The 13,108-nt window shown below is 35.6% G+C and overlaps 1 long non-coding RNA gene across 7 annotated transcripts; it reads left to right on the top strand.

The window, feature by feature from the left end:
- On the top strand, positions 8,711–13,022 carry LOC107630529. 7 transcript variants are annotated; one of them, XR_001618311.2, is made up of 6 exons: positions 8,711–9,164; positions 11,025–11,105; positions 11,170–11,220; positions 11,295–11,374; positions 11,741–11,812; positions 12,727–13,022. It is a non-coding gene; the product is annotated as an uncharacterized LOC107630529 (long non-coding RNA). The 7 variants fall into 7 exon arrangements; XR_002359389.1 differs by lacking the exons at positions 8,711–9,164; positions 11,025–11,105 and adding exons at positions 9,763–9,774; positions 10,133–10,418; XR_002359386.1 differs by lacking the exon at positions 11,170–11,220.

Here is a 13,108-nt window from a genome sequence, read left to right as displayed (position 1 = left end):
TAAATTTTGCTTTCTGTTTAATTTTCTCTCTTCTGCTGCAACTTTTAATTTCTGTTTTGGGGTTTTGCAACTCTTATTGGAGAATTCTGCTGAATTTCTTCACCTTGGAGTTTTCTTTCTTTTTTCCTGTTTCTAGTTTTACAAATTGGAGATCTGATCTTAGTTTTCTTTCGAGTTTTCTTTTTTTGAATTTCTACTTTGCTGTTTTGTTAAGAGACCACTTGAGATCTAAATTTCTTTTGTTCTTCGTTATTCTTCTGTAATTGTCAATTTCTCTTTTAGGATTTCATAATTGATCTGAGTTTCTTTTCTGTTTATCTTCTTCTGTAATTTTCCATTTCTGTTTTGGTACTAAAATCCTGATTGATCTATTTTCTGAATTTCTTCATCTAAGAGTTCTCTAATTCACTGCAATTTATATTTTCCAGTTCTGTTTTGATTCCCAATACCCAAATCCCTTTATTCTTCATGCAATTTAAGTTTCTTAGCAATCTAGATTCTGCAATTTAAATTTCTTGCACTTTAAGTTTCAGTTATTTACCTTTCTTGCACTTCAAGTTTCTACTTATTTAATTTCTTGCACTTTCAGTTTCTGCGATTTACTTCTTTAAGATTCTGTCCATTTTTATTCTGCAATTTAGCTTCTGTTAATCAAATTTCAATCAAATCATCAAATATTCGCTTAACTAAATTTATCACCATACTAAAGTTGCTCAATCCATCAATCCCTGTGGGATCGACCTCACTCTTGTGAGTTATTACTTGATGCGACCCGGTACACTTGCCGGTGAGTTTGTGTGGAATCGTTTCTTCCCACATCAAGTTTTTGGCGCCGTTGTTGGGTATTGATTTAGATTGACAATGATTAAGTAGGTGATAATCTAGATTAAGCACCTTTTCTTTGTTTTTGTTAAGTATTTTAACTGTTTGAGATTTTTTTCAACTAACCTTAACCACACTCTAGCAGTAGAGTATTTTATTTTAGTTTTCTGGTTTTGTTTGTGTTGTATGCCAGGAGGAAGAAAGGGTGCATCCACCTCTTTTGATTCTGAGCCAGAGAGGACATTTCTGAGATTGAGAAGAGAATCAAGAGGGAAGGGAGTTATTGGAGAAGAAGAATCAGAAGAAGAGGATTAAAAGATGGAAGGTAATGTCCAAATCCACCTGAGGATGTGGTTAACAATAATGGTCAACCTCAGAGAAGAGTTTTAGCCTCTTACACTATCCCTAACCCAAGGAATTGTGGGAGCAGCATCTTAACCCCCAATGTCCATGCTAATAACTTTGAACTCAAGCCTCAATTGATCACCCTGGTTCAGAATAATTGTCAATATGGAGGAAGTGCTGCTGAAGATCCAAACCAACACCTCTCTGTGTTTTTGAGAATTTGTGACACTGTCAAAACCAATGGAGTCCACCCTGACATCTATAAACTCTTGTTATTCCCATTTTCACTGAGAGACAAAGCCACACATTGGTTAGAAACCTTCCCTAAAGAAAGCATCACCAATTGGGATGACTTGGTTAGCAAATTTCTAGCCAAATTCTATCCACCCCAAAGAGTCATTAAGCTAAAAAATGATGTGCAAACCTTCAAACAGCTAGAAGGAGAATCATTGTATGAAGCCTGGGAGTGGTATAAAGCTTTTATCAGAAGGTGTCCAGAAGGAATGTTCAGTGAATAGGTGGAGTTGTAGAATTTCTATGAAGGCTTGTCCTTGCCTTTAAGGAAAGCTTTCGATTATTCATCAGGAGGATCTTTGCAAATGATGAAAGCTGCTCAAGAGGCACATGATCTTATAGACATGGTAGCCAACAATGAATATTTTTACTCCTCTGAAAGACAAACATCTCCAAAGAAAGGTGTATTTGAACTTAAAGGAGTTGATACAATATTAGCTCAGAACAAACTCATGCACCAGCAACTTCAATAGCAAATTGAAATGATGACAAAGAGGATTGATTTATTACAACTTGCATCCGTGAGCATAACTAACCAACCAACAGTGGTGTGGGGACATGTGGAGGAAAGCTATGAAGAGCAGCAACCTGAACAAGTACAGTACATGCACAATCAAGGTTCCGGACAAAATAATTTCCATGGAGATACCTACAACTCATCTTGGAGAAACCATCCCAATCTGAAATGGGGAGAGAACCAGAACCAGAACCAGCAACCTTGGGAAAGGAACTCCAACCAAAACAACTCCCGCAACATAAACAACCACAATCATTCATCTAACAACTCTAACCAATACAAAAGTCCACAAAACACATATCATCCACCCTACAACAACTCACAAAACACCCATCTCAATACCCCAAACAAGTTTCACCAACAGCCATCACATCCTATGCAACCACATCCAGACTCTCAGAGGATCTCTAGCTTAGAAATGTTGATGGAGAAACTCATCAAAACTCAAGAAATGGCAATACCTCAGCTCCTTCAATTTCAGCCAGAAAAATACCTGAAATTACAGAAAAACACACAACTCATAGTAAAGTCCAGAAATATGAATTTTTCCTAAAAACTACTGGAAATAAACTAAAAACTAACTAAAACATACTCAAAACTATATGAAATTATCCCCAAAAAGCGTATAAAATATCCGCTCATCACCTAATTTCTCTTTTCAAACCAAAAATTCTCAAAAAGCTACTCTAACATCCAACCAAGCATTTTATCAAATACTTGGAAGGCATAAAAGAAAAGCATCATAAATTGCAAGAATAATAAATCTACAACTACCCAATATAATGAATCAACAATAAACAAAGCAATTAACCATAAGAACATAAAAGAAACATAAAACATCAAATTGCATTAAAGGAAAATCAAAGTAACAAGAGTTCATCAATATAAAAGAAACATAAAAAGGAAATTAACAAGAGAACTAAGAGAACAAAGATATAGGAACAAGAAATTGTAAAGAAAACAAGATGAAAACAAGAATTAAACCTAAATCTAAAGGAGATCTAACATAATTCTAACCTAATTCTAGAGAGAAGAGGGAGCTTCTTTCTCTAGAAGCTAACTAAAGCAATCACTTTGAGAAGCGGAAAAAAGGTAGAGAAAGAAGCCAACACCCAAGAAGAGCACAACAAAGAAGGCTCAAGAGAGGAAGTGAAGGAGAAAAAGCAGGAGCAAGAAACTTCTACACAGAATAATAAGTCAACCAGGATGGATACAGTGAAAGCATACCAACCAATGTTACCATATCCTCAAAGGTTCAAGGGAGAAAACAAAGAGAAGCAATACTCCAAATTCTTGGAGATATTCAAGACACTGCACATCAACATCCCTTTCATAGAAGCACATGAACAGATGCCACTATATGATAAGTTCATGAAGGAATTGTTGACAAAGAAAAGATCTTTGAAAGAAGAACAAATGGTTGTGATGACCAGGGAGTGTAGTGCCATTGATGGTGGCAGAAATTGGCGAGTTAAGAATGATGACAAAGAGGATTGATTTATTACAACTTGCATCCGTGAGCATAACTAACCAACCAACAGTGGTGTGGGGACATGTGGAGGAAAGCTATGAAGAGCAGCAACCTGAACAAGTGTAGTACATGCACAATCAAGGTTTCGGACAAAATGATTTCCATGGAGATACCACTCATCTTGGAGAAACTACCCCAATCTGAAATGGGGAGAGAACCAGAACCAGAACCAGCAACCTTGGGAAAGGAACTCCAACCAAAACAACTCCCGCAACATAAACAACCACAATCATTCATCTAACAACTCTAACCAATACAAAAGTCCACAAAACACATATCATCCACCCTACAACAACTCACAAAACACCCATCTCAATACCCCAAACAAGTTTCACCAACAGCCATCACATCCTATGCAACCACATCCAGACTCTCAGAGGATCTCTAGCTTAGAAATGTTGATGGAGAAACTCATCAAAACTCAAGAAATGGAAAGCAAGATCAAGCCCTGACTCTCAATAACCAAGAGGCTTCAATGAGAAATCTTGAGAGACAGATATGACAAATGGCTAAACAAATTACAGAGATAGGTGAAAAGCGAGCAAATGCATTCCCTAGTACCACTGAAAACAACCCAAGAGACACAGGAAAAGCTATCAAATGGGAAGAATGCAAAGCAATCACTTTGAGAAATAGAAAGAAGGTGGAGAAAGAAGCCATTACTCAAGAAAAGCATAACAAAGAAGGCTCAAAAGAAGAAGTGAAAGAGAAAAAGCAGGAGCAAGAAACTCCCACACAGAATGATAAGTCAACCAAGAAGGAGGCAGTGAAAGCATACCAACCAATGTTACCATATCCTCAAAGGTTCAAGGGAGAAAACAAAGAGAAGCAATACTCCAAATTCTTGGAGATATTCAAGACACTGCACATCAACATCCCTTTCATAGAAGCACATGAACAGATGCCACTATATGATAAGTTCATGAAGGAATTGTTGACAAAGAAAAGATCTTTGAAAGAAGAACAAATGGTTGTGATGACCAGGGAGTGTAGTGCCATTGATGGTGGCAGAAATTGGCGAGTTAAGAATGATGACAAAGAGGATTGATTTATTACAACTTGCATCCGTGAGCATAACTAACCAACCAACAGTGGTGTGGGGACATGTGGAGGAAAGCTATGAAGAGCAGCAACCTGAACAAGTACAGTACATGCACAATCAAGGTTCCGGACAAAATAATTTCCATGGAGATACCTACAACTCATCTTGGAGAAACCATCCCAATCTGAAATGGGGAGAGAACCAGAACCAGAACCAGCAACCTTGGGAAAGGAACTCCAACCAAAACAACTCCCGCAACATAAACAACCACAATCATTCATCTAACAACTCTAACCAATACAAAAGTCCACAAAACACATATCATCCACCCTACAACAACTCACAAAACACCCATCTCAATACCCCAAACAAGTTTCACCAACAGCCATCACATCCTATGCAACCACATCCAGACTCTCAGAGGATCTCTAGCTTAGAAATGTTGATGGAGAAACTCATCAAAACTCAAGAAATGGCAATACAAGATCAAGCCCTGACTCTCAAAAACCAAGAGGCCTCAATGAGAAATCTTGAGAGACAGATGGGACAAATGGCTAAACAAATTACAGAGATAGGTGAAAAGCGAGCAAATGCATTCCCTAGTACCACTGAAAACAACCCAAGAGACACAGGAAAAGCTATCAAATGGGAAGAATGCAAAGCAATCACTTTGAGAAATAGAAAGAAGGTGGAGAAAGAAGCCATTACTCAAGAAAAGCATAACAAAGAAGGCTCAAAAGAAGAAGTGAAGGAGCAAGAACTTCCCACACAGAATGACAACTCAACCAAGAAGAAGGCAGTAGAAGCATACCAACCAATGCTACCATATCCTCAAAGGTTCAAGAGAGAGAACAAAGAGAAGCAATACTCCAAATTCTTGGAGATATTCAAGACACTGCACATCAACATCCCCTTCATAGAAGCACATAAACAGATGCCACTATATGATAAGTTCATGAAGGAATTGTTGACAAAGAAAAGATCTTTGAAAGAAGAACAAATGGTTGTGATGACCAGGGAGTGTAGTGCCATTGATGGTGGCAGAAATTGGCGAGTTAAGAATGATGACAAAGAGGATTGATTTATTACAACTTGCAAGTATAGTTCTCAACCAACCAGAAATCCGCTTATCAATTTAGAAGGGTGTCACAGAAATTAAAATTAAAATACTGGGAGTATGAATCCCAGGTCGTCTCCCAACGAGTTGCAGAAAAGTGTGCTATTTTATTAATCAGATGTTTTCAAAAAGGTTTGAGTTGAATGACAGAAAATTAAATTAGAGAATTTATATAAATTTAAATAAAAGCCTTGATTGGGAGTTGATTAGCTGGAAGCCCTATTCTTGTTGGAGTACTCTCAAGATTAATTGACAATTGAGGGTTATTATGTTTAGTTGTCCCTAATTAAGTAAGGGAAAGTTAAACAAGTTGGAATGCTGTTTCTATCCACAAGTTTCAATCCGCTCTTGGGAGGATTGGTGTTAGTGACTAGAGAGCAATCCAACAATAAACCCAATTACAATCTTTCTCTTGAGCATCCCGACTCAAGGGTTCCTTTCAATCAACTCCCCATCAAGTTAGGGAACTACTCACTCATTGTAAATGTAAAATTCATAACATAAGAAAGGAAATTAAAGAAAGACATGATAAATAATGATCAAAAGATTAATTAAAAATAAAAGTAATTCTTGTATTAATAAATGCTAAAATAATCCAATAGTAAAATTAAGTAAATTAAGGAACATGGAAGAGTAAGAGATAAGTAAAGAGAATGAACTAGAATGTCGAAGTCTTAATGAGGCAATAACTCTTCTCAATATCCCAATGCAAAAACAATCAAATAACAAATCCTAAAAACTATGAATATGTAGAGAGAAAACCTAGAGGAGAGGAAAACTAGATCTAAAAACTTAAAACTATGCGGAATGAATGTTGTTGTTGGTTTATGCATGTTATCTGGCTCTAGTCTGTTTTTCTGGGCTGAAAATTGGGTCAAAATAAGGCCCGAAATTGCCCCCAGCGATTCTGCAGATTATGCAGATCGCGCATGTCACGCGGACGCGTCATTCAGGCGGACGCGTCATTCGGCGTTTCGCTTTGCCACGCGGACGCGTCGTCCACGCCTCCGCGTCACTTGTGCAGTTTCCAATTCGCACGGCCGCGTCATCCATGCGGCAGCGTCATTGCGATTTCCTCTCTTTCGTGCGGTCGCGTCATCCATGCGGCCGTGTCGCTTCTCATTGGTCATCTCCTCAATTTCTTGTGTTCCTTCCATTTTTTGCAAGCTTCCTTTCCAATCTCTAACTCATTCATGCCCTATAAAGCCTGAAACACTTAACACACAAATCACGGCATCAAATGGAATAAAGGAGAAATAAAATACATAATTAAAAGTCTCTAGGAAGCAAGTTTTTAATCATGCAATAACTTTAGGAAGGAATTATAAATGCATGTTTATTTAATGAATAAGTGGGTAAAGATCATGATAAAACCACATAATTAAACACAATACAAACCATAAAATAGTGGTTTATCAACCTCCCCACACTTAAACATTAGCATGTCCTCATGCTTAGTTGAAGGAGATAAAATGAATGAGTAAGAACATGTAGAACCCATGCAATGCAATGCATCCTATATATGCGAATGCAACTATATGATTCTTGTTCACTTGATCTAAAGTAAATAAGCTCTTCAAAACAATTACAAATCAAATTCCACTAACCCAATTCTTATAAAGCAAGAGCAGATAAAAATGCAAGAAGATAGCTCATGAAAGCAGGGAACATAATATTTCAAGCATTGAACCCTCACTGACGTGTATGTAGACTCTAGTCTCTCTAGTGTATAGGGTAATTACTCTATCCTTCTCTAATCATGCTTTCTAGTTTTTGTTCTTCTCCTAACCAATCAACAACATTTAATACACCAATGCAAACATCATGAGGTCTTTTCAAGGTTGTAATGGGGCCAAGGTGAGGGTAAGGATATATATATGGCTAAGTAAGCTTATAAATTGAATCTTTAATTAACCCAAGCTTTAACATAACCTATATATATTCTATATGACTTTTAAAATTCATACCTAGCTACCCAGAAATTTCCTTTCACATTCCATACTCATGTTTCAACCTTTTATTTTAATTTTATCATACATGCATTGATCCTTGAATTCTTAGTTTAACATTGGGGTAATTTTGTCCCCTTATTTATTTTTTTGAATATTTTTTTATTATTTTATTTTATTTTATTTTATTTTTTTTAACATAAACATAAACATAAACATAGCTTATCAATGCACATAGATTTTTAATTCTTACAGTTTCTCATGAGTAGGTATCCAAATTTCCAGTATATTATCATGACACATTCCCTTATTATCTTTTGCTTCCGCAATTTCCCATACTTAAATAACACACACAATTCTATCTTAAGCTAACCAAAGATTCAATTTGGAGTATATAATTATTTTTTCGCTTAAGACTAGTAATGTGGTAAAATATAGAACAAATGGGATTTAAAGGCTCAAAGTGGCTAACAAAGGTAATTGAAAGGGTAGGCTTAATTTGGATAAATAAGCTAAACAAATAATGGCCTCAATCATATGCAAACATATAAATATAATAAACATTGGACATATAGGATGAAACAAAATATAGATTATAATCCTAGAGAAGTAAACACACAAGAATAAAATAATTATGGTTAAATAATGTAACCATTCATAAAGGCTCAAATCTCATAGGTTGTGTGTTCTTTAGCTCAAAAATCATGTTCCACTACAAGAAAAATACCCATTCAGCTACATTTTTTTTAAGCTACATTTGAAAAGCGTAGCCTATTTATAGAATAGGCTACGCTTTTCTCAGTGTTGCCTTTTTTTAGAGAAAAGGAAACACAATTCTGACATCATTTAAAAAGTGTAGCCTTAGGTATTATAGAAATCACTTATAAAGTGTAGCCCTATGTTAATATTTATGGGTCCACTTTTTATATCAAAGGAAACGCTTTTTGAAGATAGCCTATTTATTAAATTTTGGGTACGCTTTTAAAATGATGCCTAATAAGCGCTTTACCCTCTTTTTTTTCGATCCAAATTAAAGCAAACTCACAACACTTAGTGAAATTTTTGTTCTCTCCAAAGCTCATTATCCCCTTTATCCCCTTTCTGGAACCACATGAATCACAGCGCCTTTGTTCCCTCCAAAGCTCACCACTCATCATCGCGAAGAACCCTCGCTCATCACCCAGTCACCACTCACCGCCAGTCACCACCCACCACTCACCACATCGCTGCGCCGCTCACCAGCTCACCACTCACCAGCTCACACTCTCATCCTCACTCAACACACACACAAAAGAGGAAAAAAAATCAGAAAAGTAGAGAACGGGAAGAAGAAGAGAAGAAGAGAGGAGAGGGAAAGGAAGGAGAGGATGATGCCGGCTAGGGCTCCGCCGCGTGGACCATCGTCGTTGCGTGCACTGACCGTCGCCTCAGCATCGCCATCTCGTGCACTCACCGTCACCGCTCAGCATCATCATCGCGTGTGCTCACTGTCGCTGCTCAGCATCGTCGTCGTCGCTCAGCATCGTCATTGCCACTCACCTGAGAAGGTATGTATCAATTTTCAGTTTGTTCTGTGAAATTTGGGAGGTTTTGGGTTCCAATTTTAGGGTTTTTAATTAGGGATTTTACTGCATGAATGGTTTTAGCTTCCTGGTAGCCGAGAAGCAATCGCAGACCACCTACAATAATTCTTAATCTCATTCTCTTTGTCGCTCATCATCTCACTTTTTATCTCATTCGCTCTCTCTTTGTCTCACCCTCTATCTCACTTGTTCTCTGTGTATGGATTTTTCTTCTGTGAATTTTTGAAGGCTTTGGGGGTTCTATTTTTTGGGCTTTCTAATTTTATGAGTTTCTGCTTCTTGCTTCGTTAGGGGTTTTCTTTTTTGTTTGAGAAGATTATTGGCCTCAAGTGTGCGAATTGTCGCCTCTTCAAACAGAGTTTATTATTTCTAACACCATTTGTGGTTTGTGTGTGCTATGAATTTGCAGAGCTAATGCAGATAGAAGCCAGAAGATTGGGAATTACTGATCAATGGTTCTTTAAGCTCTTCCTTCTCATCACTGATATTGGATCCGTGCAGCCTGTGTCAGGCGCTGAATCTGTTCCAAGAACGCAAAGTCAGTGGAAAGGATACAAAGACTAACGAGACTAAGGTTCGTTCACATCTAGTGGTTCAAAGAATAATCCAGGATTATTGGTTACATACTTGTATTCATTGATTTGGTAGGTTAAGATGCCACTTCCTGATATGATGGTAAGCTGAAAATTGGCGTGAATAAGTTTTTTGATCATTCAGGATAGAAGATTTTATAATGAAAATATCATTCTTATGCATGTTGCTTCTAGTAAATATTAGTGTTTTTTATTTACATAGAAGATGCTTATTGAAATTTGATTGACTTGTATATGTGCCTAAGGCCACCGATAATAGCTCTTGCCAGCAAATCTGAAATATCCACCTCGAACAATGTGGTTAAGTATTATCTAACATGTTAAAATGGATATTCTCAGGTTGTTGTGCTGGCTATGGATGAATCAGTATTAGATGTAGATCAGGTGGAAAATCTCATTAAGTTTTGTCCTACCAAAAAAGAGATGGAACTTTTGAAGGTAAAGATTAACAAACTTATCATACTTAATTCTTACATCTTGTTTTGTCAGCTAAGGTTTCTCATTTGGCGTCTGTTGTTACGGAAACATATCTTTTACTCTGGTTTGTTTGCTTTTCTAATTTTGATTCCCCTTGTTTATGAAGAGATACACTGGTGACAAAGAGAATTTGGGAAAATGCGAACAGGTGTGTACTAATTTGTTATAGCCATATCATTATTTATGATAGCTAATTTAGTGTAAATCTAAGTACTCAGATTTATATAGGATACTGTTTGTAGGCTCCATAACTAGGATCCGTCTACCAGCATTTGATTTTTTAGACCCTTTACTTACTTTAAAATCTGATAGGGAGTTGGGAGGAATGGTTGAGAAATGAAGTAGAGAAGAGAGGAAACTTATTTTAAGGGAAAAAAAAAGAAAAAACAATTGTTGGCATGGAAACTGGAAATTGCAAAATTCTGGGTGTAAATAATTAGCTGCAAAGGTTAAAGAACTGAATGCGGCAAGGCTTTGATTTTGGAAGTGAATCTAACATATGATAATGATCAATAAAATTGTGCAAGAAGTCTGTTTCCTTGGAAGGCAGCTCATATGAATTCAAGGTCTATATCACGTATAGTTACAGATTTGTTGTTGCCTGCTTGCTTCTAGAAAGAAAGAAGCAATTTATTACATGTCCCCGCTTTTCCTTTAGATGTTGGTTATAAAACAATTCTTTTGGCCTTTCCTAATGCAATATCATACTATGTATCTATAATCATATCCTTGTATATATTTGGTCATGTTTCAGTATTTTTTATAGCTGATGAAGGTGCCACGAGTAGAGTCAAAGTTAAGAGTATTCTCTTTCAAGATTCAATTTCTGTCTCAGGTATGGTGGTGCTTGCTATATTTTTCTTTATGTTTGATTCAGTTATGCTTTTTTCTTTTTGCAGGTTACAGAATTTAAGAAGAGTTTAAAAAATGTGAACTCTGCTTGTGAAGAGGTACATTGTGCATGAAACTAACAAACTGTGTTATTGGTATTTCTTTGACGTCATGCATTTTCTCTTGGGAATAGGTCCGAAAGTCTGTCAAGCTGAAGATCATGAAGAAAATTCTTTTTTTTGGGTAATACATTAAATCAAGGAACAGCTAGGGGTATGTACTTTTTTCCTTTAAACGTTAATGTCCTTATCATTCTCTAGGACATCGTTCTAGCTCTCTCAATTTTCTATGTTTGGATAATCACAGGCCCTTCTTAATTTTTCAGCAGTTAAAATTTAATTTGATTCTGTTAGATCTTGTCTAACATAAACTTACAGTTTATGGATTACTATTTATTTATTTAATTTATGCAAGATCTGCAATTGGATTCAAGTAGGATAGTCTTTTAAAGCTTACTGACACTCGTGCTTCTAACAAAATGACACTGATGCACTATCTTTGCAAGGTATAATAACAATTGCACTAAAGGAATATATCATTTGAACTTACCTTCTTTCCATTTTGCTATTTTGGCTCTAGGTTCTAGCTGATAGGTCGCCTGGACTGCTTGACTTCCACTTAGACCTTGTAAGCCTGGAAGCTGCGACTAAGGTGATGATTTATGCTTGGTTGGAAAAAGAAAATTATTCAACTACTAATTGCTAGTTTGGTTGGTTTATTGGTTCTGTTTCACTTTGTTCCCCTGTAAAACTGAGCACATATCTCCTCCTCTGACTTCTTGCAATGATATGTGTGTCACTTCCATTTGTTTGTGGCTGAAAATTGTTTGTGCGATTCTGGTTGTTGTATTTCTGATTTTGTGGACTTCCGTTTGCTATGGCTAAAAGTTATATTGCTATTTTTGGTTCTTTTCTTTTTACCATGAACTAGAAACATAGGATGACTTAGTATATATGAATTTTTTCCTATTTTTTTATTCATCTGCCGATAAAAAGCAAATAATACTAGCTAGCTATGGTTATAGACTTATAGTATTAGTATTTTCAAATTAAAGTTATTAGTTTTAATTAAAAAAAATGTTACAACAGCAGATATAGTATGTATAACAATAATATATTAAAATTTTAGTTTTTAGGTGCTAGTCCTAATCATCTTCTATATGTTGCTGCTGCATGTAGTAGTAGTAGTTAGAGGAGTAATAATTCAAGATTGGCTTGTGTAGGAGAGTTTAACTTTTGAAATGTGAAGAGAATAGGGAAACTTTGTGGCAACAGTTCTGATTTTGGCATTGTGGTGGGAGGCAGGAGATTTTTGTCTAGCTGCTAGGGTGATGATTTTTTAAATTATAGCTCTTTATCTTATGGTTTATAGCTTATACTTTTTTTATCTTTGAATTCTAATTTTGGATTTGTGAAACACTACTATGCATTGGTGAAACTTGTACACGGTACAGAAAGGATTAATGATATCAGTCATTGATAGTTTTGAGTCTGGTTTTTTAATTTTTATAATCGCAAATGTCATTATAAATATTTTTCTAATTACTTTTCTATATAATTATGCAGGATAATATTGAGGATGATGATAATGAAGATTAAGTTGATTATTATTGTGGTTTATTGGCTAAGATAGAGTAGTGTTGGGAATGGATACATGTATAGTTGACTAATAACTTTTATTAGAAGATACTTATGTAGGATATAATGTTTTAATTTTTTATAGAGTATTAGTAGTAAATTCTAAGTGATATCATAGTTATTTTGATATGGCTATGTTTATTTTAATATGAGATGTATGAATCTTTAAAATTAACATTATTCTAGTACTTTTGGATCATTATTATAAATATATTTTGGTTACAGATAATTTTTATTATTTAAAAAAATTATTTAGTATAATTATGTATTTATTTTTATTTTATAATATTTAACTCATTTAATTAAAAAT

Source organism: Arachis ipaensis, chromosome B03 (assembly GCF_000816755.2).
Source record: "Arachis ipaensis cultivar K30076 chromosome B03, Araip1.1, whole genome shotgun sequence".
Taxonomy (NCBI): domain Eukaryota; kingdom Viridiplantae; phylum Streptophyta; class Magnoliopsida; order Fabales; family Fabaceae; genus Arachis; species Arachis ipaensis.
Note: the sequence above shows the minus strand (reverse complement) of the source record. Positions and strands in the feature narration are given on the sequence as shown.